The following is an 11,513-nucleotide window of genomic DNA, read 5'->3' on the forward strand; positions in this document are numbered from 1 at the left end:
CTTCGCGTAGTGTTTGATGAGCAAGAAGAAGAGGAAGGCAGGTTCAAGCCCTGCGAAAAACGAACGCATTGTCAGGGGTAATAAAATTTCGAGGCAAGCGTCATCTAATGATGCACGCGATGTTGGTGCAGTGAAAAGCGCTCGCACTGAACCGAGCCTTCGCGAGTGTGACACCGCATCGAACAACAGCGAAGTAGGCGACTTCGGCGAGTGGGTCGAAAATGTAAACGCCGTTATCCACGCAACAACCAAAATCAAGCTCCCTCCGCTGGTGGTGAAGAAGGTCGCCTTGAAAATCTCATCAGCGAATTCTCATCGATGGGTGTTACAGCAGAGTACAAGCTGTGTAGCATAATTCAGTCTTTTTCCGAGCAGTTAACATTGTTTGTTTTCCGTCATCATAAGGGCTTCATTGGTGCCTTTGAGAATGCATCAATGCATTAAACTGATGTTACGGCGAAGCAGGCGTTAAGGTTGTACCAAAAAAATATTTGGGGAATACCAAGCATCTTGAATGTCCTACTGGAATGTTATTAGTCCTTTAGGTTCGCGTGCCAGTCGTAAAACTGCCTTCAACTAGGATTGCATTTGCGCTAATATTGATCATAATGAAGCATTGCTACTGTTTTCGAGGTTGTTGATATTAACAAAAAGAATCTATTTCGCTTATTTAGTCACCAAGAAAGTAAATGTCGTTCTGTAATTTTATATGTGATTAGGTTTCGCTTGCCAGCAGCAAAACTTCCTCCACTAAGGGTGACAGCTGCGCTTCTCTCGAGCATGAGAAAGTAATGCAACTTTTTTCGAGGCCAGTAATATTAACAGAAACGTTTCTTTTGAGAAAAACGCAAAATGATGAGAAGTGTTTATATTTCTAGTTCAAGCCACCAATGTATGGCTCTGTATGCATGCTATGGCGAACGATGCCTAGAGGTGCGATTCCTTTGAGGCAATACTAAATAACATGTAGCATGATATTTGATATTTGCAAGTATTGTCATTGTTGTTGTTCCCATGCGATGCCCAAGATATATTGATGTAGAGATGAGATGTGGAATAAGGGTGCTGGTGTAACATGTATATAATCGACTGTAGCCAAGTCTATGTCAATTGCGAAAAAGGCCACCGGAATAGCGTTCGAGGTAAATTTTCAATGCATTGACATGAAATAAATTGCGACATATGATCAGCTAGTGTATTGTTTTGCGAGGGCAAGAATGAATCATCAATCAATTATCGTCAACTGATTCTACAATGAAAATACCATTTCAGAGATTATTCTACTAAGCAGTTGTTTCTAAAATTTCACAGCATTATAGAATAATATCCGAAGGTATAAACAAGCGACTTATATAAAATAACAGCGTAGTTCTACGTCAACAATGCGGTCGTATCTTGGACAGAACCTTCTATAATTTTTTACAGATATAAATTCGTATATAGTATTGCAATGTAAAAAACATAAGCCGATACCCAGTCGTGTCCGCCACAGAGCCGATACGATCCCGACAAGGCTCTTGCAGCCAATTGGTCCACCCGAACACAAGTCCAACCGCCAGCCTTGTTTTGGATTGACAATGAATATCCTCATCCAGAGAAGTCGGAAAATTTTCATTTACGAAGAATTCCTAGACCGGTTCTTAAAAAACCTTTATTTTATACCCTTTATATCTATGCAACGCGTGCGGCGCTCAAACTTTAATACTTGAATTTTTTTTAAACTTATAAATAAAAATAAATAAAAACAATAAAAATAGTTCATCATCACCAAGATCATCACAGACATAATGGAGACGTAATAATTGAAAACAAAATATATAACATAAATGAAAAATTGTTCAACATTGTCTAAACAATATAAACTATTAAAAAAAACTTCGTTAGGTCATACATTGAAAATAATAAAAACAAAAGAAATCAAAAAACTGTTCACAATAATACTTATGACAGACATACAGCTGTACTAGCGTTGTACTTCGAAAATTGTATGTCTGTCACCATGTACAGCGCTAGAACCATGCAAGCAACTCGGTACAATCGATGTACCTGTACCGACCTGTTTTACCGCTGTACATGGCTACAGTTGTACTGTGCGCAGCGCCATATACGGTTAGTGGTGGGTAGCATGAACAAGCAGAATCAAATCACTTGATAAACGTTCTTTTCATTGACTTTCTCTTAAGTTAATAACTCAGATTGGAAACTTGTTTGTTGTGTTTGATAGTTTAGACACTAAATAAAAACCTTTTTCATTGAAATATGTGGTGGAAATGGGAAAAATATCTGATTGTCAGTTTGACATACGGTACAATGTACAACCAAAGTACAGGGTGGGCCATTTAAAGTGGAAGCATCTGGCAACCCCATAACTTTTGACAGAGATGTCAGATTAACAAATGTCATACCGCGTTGGAAGCGTCATTTCAGTACAATTTTAACCATGGAACAATACACACCTAAACAACGCGCAAAATTGTTCAGCTGTACATTCAAAATAACTTCTCAATTGTGTTAACTAAACGTGCGTGGAAAAATAAAAAATAGAGTTAAAACATCGCCTGGAGACAACACTATACGTCGATTATATGCCAAATTTATATCGTCTGGTAGTGTTGGTAATGCCAGTCATCTGTCCAGACAACGACCAAGACGTTTCGACGAGAATATTGATGCCGTTCGAGCCAGTGTTGCAGAGACTCCATCGACATCAGGTCGCCATCGTTCGCAAGAGTTAGGCATCGCTCGAACCACTCTCCGACGCATAATTCGTGTTGATTTGAAAATGTTTCCGTATAAAATTCAAATGGCTCAACAACTTAACCCATACAGCGGCTGCCACGACCAAATTATTGCGCGAAATGTTCCCCGGAAGATTAATATCGAAAAACGGCGATTATGACTGGCCACCGAGATCACCTGATTTGACGCCTCCTGACTTTTTTTTTATGGGGATATTTAAAATCCAAGGTATACACTGGTAAACCAAGGACCCTGGCTGCGCTGAAAGACAATATCCGACAAGAAATTGCTGCCATATCGGCCGAAACATTGGGCAAAGTGATGGAAAATGCCGAAACACATTTGCGGTCAAGGCCAGAGGCGGTCATTTACGAGATATCATAATCAAAAAGTAGTTAGAACAAATCTCCTTGGACCAAAATAAATGAATTTAAAAAAAAATAATTTAAAATTCCACTTCTTTACTTTGCTATTGCAAAAACAAATCCTTCCACTTTAAATGGCCCACCCTGTATGTCTGTCATGGTACGATGGTACCTGTACAACGCTGTACACGTACAACGCAAGTACAGCTGCATGTCTGTCCCTGGTATAAGATATCTGTTCGTATGAAATTTCGTCAGTCAAAATCGTTGTCAAAAAATAACTTTCTGCTGTTAGGAAAATACAGCTTAAACGTGTTAAATACAGTTTCTCTTAAATTCTGCTAGTGTTGTTGCTCGTTTAATATGTCTTGGCATTGAATTGAAAACATTTACTCCTGTAAAACATAGCGATTTTTTTTGAAGCACATGTTAAGAAATGTGATGTTCGTATTCCATCCGCGTTTCTAGTATTATATCTATTCATCCTATTCATCCTTTTCAACTCGATCACACAAATATCGAGGCAGCAAACCGTTAACTACCTTATAAATGAGCACCATAGTTAAATACACAATTTTTTGCTTCACAGACAACCATTGTAAAGCGTCCAGCATCAAATATGAGGAAGTGAACCTGTTACATTGTAAAATCAATCGCATTAATTTATTCTGCAAGCTGTAATCTCGATATTTGCGTTTCATTGAGCAAAAACAAAATGGAAGAGCAACTGGAGATGAGGAGAGATGATTGATTTGTATAGCTGTATTTTACCGGAAATAGTTAAATCGTTTCTTAGTCGACACAAGATTCCATATATTCTGGCAATTTTCTTGATGACATGGTCAATGTGAGTATTGAACTTAAGTATGTCATCAATAATCACGTCAAGATATTTAATCTCCCGAACGCGATCAATGGTCTCATCATCAATCACAATAGAGACGTTTTCATTTATTCGATTTCGCGAGATTACCATATATTTAGTTTTATCAATGTTCAATTTCAATTGCTTATGCTTCAACCATCTACTTAAAAAACGCAAATCTCCATTCAAGTGTAAAACGACCTCATATACATTCTTAGCTGCAATGAATAACACAGTATCATCAGCAAGAAGATTATTATCGCAATATCGTAAAACTCGTCGCATGTCATTGATGTACAGCTATATTAGGGTGGCAATGGATGTATGGAACAAATTTCATCATCATATTTCAAAAACCGTCCATGTGCAATTTGTTTATTGGCCCAAAAAATGACCTGTGTAAGGTTTCAGCTCAATCGGACATAATTTAGGGGTGTCTCAAAGCGCTCAAAGTTTTGTTTTTTTGATCCACGAAAATCTTCCAAGGGGGGGAGTGAAGGAAATTAAAAATGCATGAAACGTCGAGAGTCACATCGAAAAAAATTTTTGGCCGAAAATCGACCTTTTGGAACATAGCCTGAGAGGCAATGAAGGTATGGAGAAAAAATAATTATTGAATTTAAAGAACCGACCATGTACATTTTGTTTATTGGCCTAAAAAATGACTTGTGCAAAGTTTCAACTCAATCGGACATGATTTAGGGCTGTCTCAAAGCACTCAAAGTTTTGATTTTTGGCCACTCAGGCTAAGTCCCAAAATCTCGATTTTCGGCCAAAATTTTTTTTTCGAGATGACTCCAGATCTCGACATTTCATGCATTTTTAAGTCATTTGGCATCGAAAAACTAAAGGAGTTTGTGTTCAAGACACGACCGCATTGTTGATGTAGAACTACGCTGTAGTTTAACTCAAGTCGCATGTTTATAACTGCGGATATTATTTTATGATGCTACGAGAATTTTGAAATAACCATTCCACCAGTTTGGTCACTCTGAATTTTTTTTCTTTTGTAGAATCATTTGACGATAATTGTTCGATGATTCATTAATAATTTTCCTATCAACCGAAAGTGACTGTTGCTTATCATCAAGTAAGTACTTTTTGAGCACATCCTTTACAGTTCTTACTCCTCTCTCGGCCAACCCGTTCGATTGGGGATGGTAAGGTGGAGAGTTTGAGACTGTTACACCATTGACTTCCAAAAATCTTATCAATGATTCCGAATTGAAGGGGGGACCGTTATCGGTGACGACTTCTTCGGCTATTCCGAAATAGGCAAAAAATGACTCCACATGTTCTATCAATTGTAGGCTAATTGAACCTTTCATTAGTCGTACATCTATGTACTTAGAATAGCTATCCACTATTATCAATAGGGTGTGGCCTTCAAAATAAAATAGGTCCATGTGTAGTCTTTGAAATGGACGTTCACATTTTGGCCATTTAAATTCGACAATTTCCTTTGCAACAGGTTGTCGCTTTTGACAAACTTAACATTTTTGAACAAATTCATTTATATCTTTGTCAAAACTTTTCCACCAGACATACATCCGTCCTAACATTTTCATTCTTACCACTCCGTCATGGTTAGAATGCAACTGTTCGACTACGGCACTTTTCAAGCTGTCCGGGATAACCACCCTATCGTCAAAGTATAACACGTCTTTATCTATACCCAAGTGATATCGGATTTGAAAATATGATTTAATTGATTTATCGACATTTATAGGCCAACCACGAGACACAAATTCAAAAATTTTAGACAAATCTTGATCACTCTTCTGATGATTACGGACGACGTTAAGATTTACTATTTCTAGTCCTTTCGAAGACAAACTGTTTACTCCAAGATCAACATGCTCTACATCCGTTAAAGACGGTACAGGAAGTCGCGACAGTGCATCAGCGTGATGCATAAATTTTCCAGGGCGGTGTTCAATTGTATAATTGTAACCAGCAAGTAAAGGGTGTGTCACATCAAATTGCATCACGGAAAAAAACGCTGTAGAAATTTAATTTTTAGGAATTATATCTTCAGCTTTCGCTTATAATCAGATAAGAGTGTATAGATCATGTTGGCCATGCTTCACTGTAAATTTTTCGTAAATTTGGAAAAAATGTCGTCGAACGAAAAAGAGCGTCGTGAATTAATCCTGTGCACTCATTTCGAGAATCCGGAGTTGTTACATCGGGACATCGGTAAGATGCTGGGAATCGTCCAATCCACGGTCAGCAGAGTACTAAAACGATACTTCGAGAACCTAACCATCGACCGGAAGGTGAAGAACGGCAAAAATGGATGCTCCGTCAGTGAAAAAGATCACAAGCGCGTAGTTAAGCAGTTTAGACGTGATCCGAGAAGTTCGGTCCGGGATGTCGCCAATAAGCTGAATTTGTCAAGTTCATTCGCCCAGCGGACCAAGCAGCGGGAGGGCCTGCGTACATACAAGGTTCAGAAGGCTCCTAACCGCGACGAAAGGCAAAACATGGTGGGGAAGACGCGAGCCCGGAAGCTGTACACCGAAATGCAGACGAAGCCGCATTGCTTGGTAATGGACGACGAAACCTACGTCAAAGCGGACTTTCGTCAGCTGCCGGGCCTGTTGTTCTTCTCCGCAGAGGACAAATTCAGCGATCCGGAGGAGATTCGCAAGCAGAAACTATCCAAGTTTGCCAAAAAGTACATGGTGTGGCAAGCGATCTGCTCTTGCGGAAAGCGGAGCGCCCCCTTCGTGATGACCGGCACGGTAAACGGGCAGGTTTACTTTAAGGAGTGCCTACAGAAGCGCTTACTACCACTATTGAAGCAGCACGAGGGCCCGACCATCTTCTGGCCGGATCTCGCTTCGTGCCACTATTCAAAGGACGTGTTGGAGTGGTACGAAGCCAACGGGGTCACCTTCGTGCCAAAGGAAATGAACCCGCCCAACGTGCCGGAACTTCGCCCAATAGAGAAATATTGGGCGATTATGAAGCAGGCCCTCCGGAAGAACCCAAAAGTTGTCAAATCGGAGGCGGACTTCAAGAGAAAATGGATTTCTGTTCAAAAAAAACTACAACCTGACGTTGTACAGAACCTTATGGACGGGGTAAAGAGGAAGGTGCGAGCATACGGGCTTGGGCTCGAAGTATGAATAAAAAGAAAATGCCAAAAGTTGTTTAATAGTTTTTATTTTACTGTCTAAAATTTTCAAAAGGATCGGTCTACTGGGCGAATTTCTACAGCGTTTTTTCCGTGATGCAATTTGATGTGACACACCCTTTTTTAGAGCCCACCTTTGCAACCTTGCAGCAGCGATTGCAGAAGTGCCCTTAGACGGGTTGAAAATTTCTTTTATACCGGTATTGTCCGTGACTAATTTAAACTTGGCACCGTAAAGGTATTTATGGAATTTAGTAATTCCGAAAATCACTGCAAGTGCTTCTTTGTGCACTTGGGCATAGTTGATTTGTGCAGGGGTAAGAGTAGATGAAGCGAAACAAATGGGGTTTTCGACGTTTTCGACAACGTGTGATAAAACGGCACCGTATGGACTAGCATCGACAGCTAATGTAATTAACTTTAACGGATCGTATGGTTCGAGTAGATCATTGTCTACAAGTAACCCTTTAGTTTTTTCGAAAGCTTGTTGACACTCGGATGACCAAAAAAATCGTCGATTCTTCTGCAGTAAATTGTATAACGGGCGAAGATGAATGGATAGATTCGGAAGAAATCGATGATAATAATTTAACAATCGAAGGTATGCTTGGAGCTGATTCACATTCTGTGGGGCAGGGGCGTCGAGAATAGCCTTTACTTTCGACTGACTAGGACGGATTCCATCAGAGGTTATTCTGTAACCGACATAATCAATTTCGCTCTTGAAAAAGCTCGATTTAAGAACATTGATTCTCACATTATGGTCATTCAATTTCTGAAGTACCAAAAACAAGTTGTGCCTACATTCATCATACGTTGTACCACCAACGATAATGTCGTCAATACAGGCAATTCCTGGGGAATCACACAGCACTTGATCGATTATAGATTGAAAAATCGCAGGGGCAGAAGTTATACCGAATGGCATGCGTGTGTAACGAAAATGGCCACGGTGGGTGTTAATCGTGCATAATACTTGAGACGACTCGGACAATTGAACTTGCAGATAAGCTCCTGACAAGTCAACAAAACAAACACTTTCCAATTGGAAAGCTTTGCTAAAATCTCGTCGATTCTAGGCAAGGGATAGTGTTCGACTGTAGTGTAGCGATTCAACGCTGCCTTTCCATCTAAACAAATTCTTACGGAACCATCTTTTTTGGGGGCTACTACGATCGGATTCGCCCACGGCGACGATCGGACGGGGACTAAAATGCCATCTTGGACTAACTTCTCTAGACCTTGCTCGACCTTTTCACGGAGTAGGAACGGCACTGAATAAGCCTTATGAAAGACGGGAATGGTATCTGGTTCAAAACTATATCCGCGGAGAAACCGATAATAGGGTTAATCGCGGACTGACTAACTATCTTTGGGTTCAGACTTGAAGGAAGGTCCGCACTTACCCACCCTTACAGACTTGACGGAAAATGTTCCTCTCCACTTCGGAAATATCAGATCGAGACCATCGCGTCCTAGTAACGGGTTGACTTCTCTGTTTGTCCGGATTACCATCAGCTCTAGCCGGCCATGGATTCCAGACGGGGCAGTTACGTTGACCTCCAGCGTGCCCTGGGGTTTTATCCTCTGCCCTGAAACCGAAACAAATTCCAATGAAGTACATTTTAACTTGATATCAAAGAAAAACTTCCGATACGTATCTGTAGAGATTACGCTCCGACAAGCGCCCCAATCCGCTTCGAACTCGATTCGTCGACCATCGCATTCCAGCGATACGAACTCGGGTATATCCACCTTGTTCAATGCTCCAACGGTGGGTTGACTAGTTGACTGTTCCACAATTGATAGACTGGAACTCGGCTGCTGCTGTCTGACTTCTGTTTCGACTGTTTCTGATTCGACTCTGACTAAAGACAATTTCGGCTCCACCGATTCCGTAGGCCCACCGAACATGTTCAGACGCAGGACTTCCACAGCTTCAGCCATCTCGGCGACACGATTACTTCTTTCGGATTTTTTTGGTTGTTTGATTTTCGTCCTACAACATGTTGACACGTGGCCTTCCTTACCACACGAGTAACACGTCCCGTTTCTCGCTGGGCACGTGTTCGGATCATGCTGACGACTGCATCGATAGCATGGCTTTGACGTTTGCTTGCTCGGACGAATCGGCTTTACGTCTTCCTTCCCTGGCTTACCACGCTTGATGTTGGATTTCTGTTGAATGCTAACCTCATTTTGAAATGAACCAATTTTCTGCTGCAACTGGTTCGACATCTCCCTGTTTTGACTCAAAGCTGCTTCCCAGCTTCGTGCTAGCGAACAAGCTTTGTCGAACGTTAGGTCCGGTTCAGTTAGTAACTTTTTCCGGAGACTCTGATCCCGGATGCCTGCGACGAACTGATCGCGCAGTGAATCCGACAAGAACGCTTCAAACTTGCAGGCTTGGGCGGTGGCTTTGAGGCTGATGATAAAATCCGTTATGCTTTGCGAAGCGAGCTGCTCACATTTACGGAATTTGTATCGCTCAGCGACGACATTCGTGGTAGGATCCAAATGTTCCTTGAGAAGACGGACAAGATCGTTATACGCTTTCGCACTTGGATCATCCGGAGCACACAATCTGGCAGCGATTGTATATAAACTTGGTCCAGCGACTGTAACCAACATAGGGACTTTTTTGTCGTCCGGCATGTCGTTAACGAGGAAAAACATTTCCAGACGGTTAACGTACTCTTCAAAATTTTCACCAACGACAAATTGTTCAATCTGGCCAAACATGCCAGCACGAACAATGGGCACTAACGCGTTCGCCTCTAGCTTGACTTCGCCACTACATTCACTAGTAGACATAGTTGCTTATTGAACTGAGGTTATGTTCTCCAACACGTGTTACCGACCGTTTGACTTTCGCGATTTTCACTTCGACTAACGACTCGATACATTTTGGAAAAAAAAACGACTCGATACTAGACTAATCAATTTTTATCCTCGTCGCCAACTTGAACTAATTGGAGGAAGTAATAATAACGCACGCGAGACTTTATATGAGTGAATCGCTTAGTTCAATTTATTATTCCAATGTATTATTCCACATAAAAACTTTTATCCATCTGCACTGGATGACGGTCGGTAAGGCAAGAGACCAAACTGAACTCCGCATTACTGAGCAGCCTGTCTGCTATAATATTTTAGCTTTATATCCATTGTTCTAACAATTTATTGTTGCGTGTGGTAACACCATTAGTTATTAAGCCATATGTACACTACACTTGTGCTCGCAGAAAATTACATGCGCTCTTTTGCGCTCTTCTCAACAGAGGCCCTTTCTATTATATTGTATCCTTGGTGGAAAGAGTTTTGCTACCATCATGCGAAACCAAATCACAGGCAGAATTCTAGAACAATTATTTTCTTGGTGAGCCGACGATAGCCTAGCTTGATGATTCCCCACACAATTGTGTAGCTCAAAACATTAATGCAATGGCATCATTTTGATGCAATGATTGCAATGCCAGTAACATCAGCGAGTGAGTAATATGGTCGCGTCCACAGGTCAGTCCGAAACGAAACATGTGATGGCGCAAAACAAGGAAGAATAAGCGATGTTCATTGTTTCGTATCTAGAACGATACTGAAAGTTTACCTTTCCTTCCTTTCCTTGTTGAATTGAAGAGACTTTAAACTTCTTCAGTTCATTTGTCTCTAGCCTTCAAAAAGGCCCTTGGAAAACTCTACTCTTTACTCATATTCTCCTACACCCCCATTGCCTTGAGAAAACCATTCGATCACTCGCCGTCCAGCTCGTCCAGCAACGGTGTTGTTCAGTCGGTGTCCTCACGAAGAATGAAGTTTACCTCAGCGAGATCCACTGTTTATACTCTAGGCAAATATTCCCCATCGTTCTTCTTCTTTTCCTTTGTTCACGGAGACTTTACATCTTACGATTTCCCCTTCGTTGCTAGTCGATAAGTTGCTCGTTATTGACAGCTCGGTTCGGGAAAGCACCCAAATGGACAGAACAAATGTATGAGGAAACGGGAATGCTTCCAATTTTCATCAATTCAAACTATATACAGACCATGGGATTGTAATGTATAGCATATCAAACAAATCTTAGGGAATTTCCGATTCGTTTGGTATGTAAATCGCCAGAATCCGTTCACGGCAAAAATAGTTATTAACGTTAACTTTATTTCATAAAAACGTGACCTGTTTTCTGATTTGGCACCCTTAATGAAAGACGTAGTTCTACGTCAACAAAATTTAGATTTTCAAAATTTGCTTTACTCCCCCCTTGGAAGATTTTCGAGGATCACAACAATAAAACTTTGTGCGCTTTGAGGCACCCCCAAATTAAAGATAAATTTCTGCATAACTCGAGAACTAATCAAGCAAATAGAGCCATATTTGGCATGGGGAGGTATTAGGGGGCACGAAA

This window comes from Toxorhynchites rutilus, chromosome 1 (assembly GCF_029784135.1).
Source record: "Toxorhynchites rutilus septentrionalis strain SRP chromosome 1, ASM2978413v1, whole genome shotgun sequence".
Taxonomy (NCBI): Eukaryota; Metazoa; Arthropoda; class Insecta; order Diptera; family Culicidae; genus Toxorhynchites; species Toxorhynchites rutilus.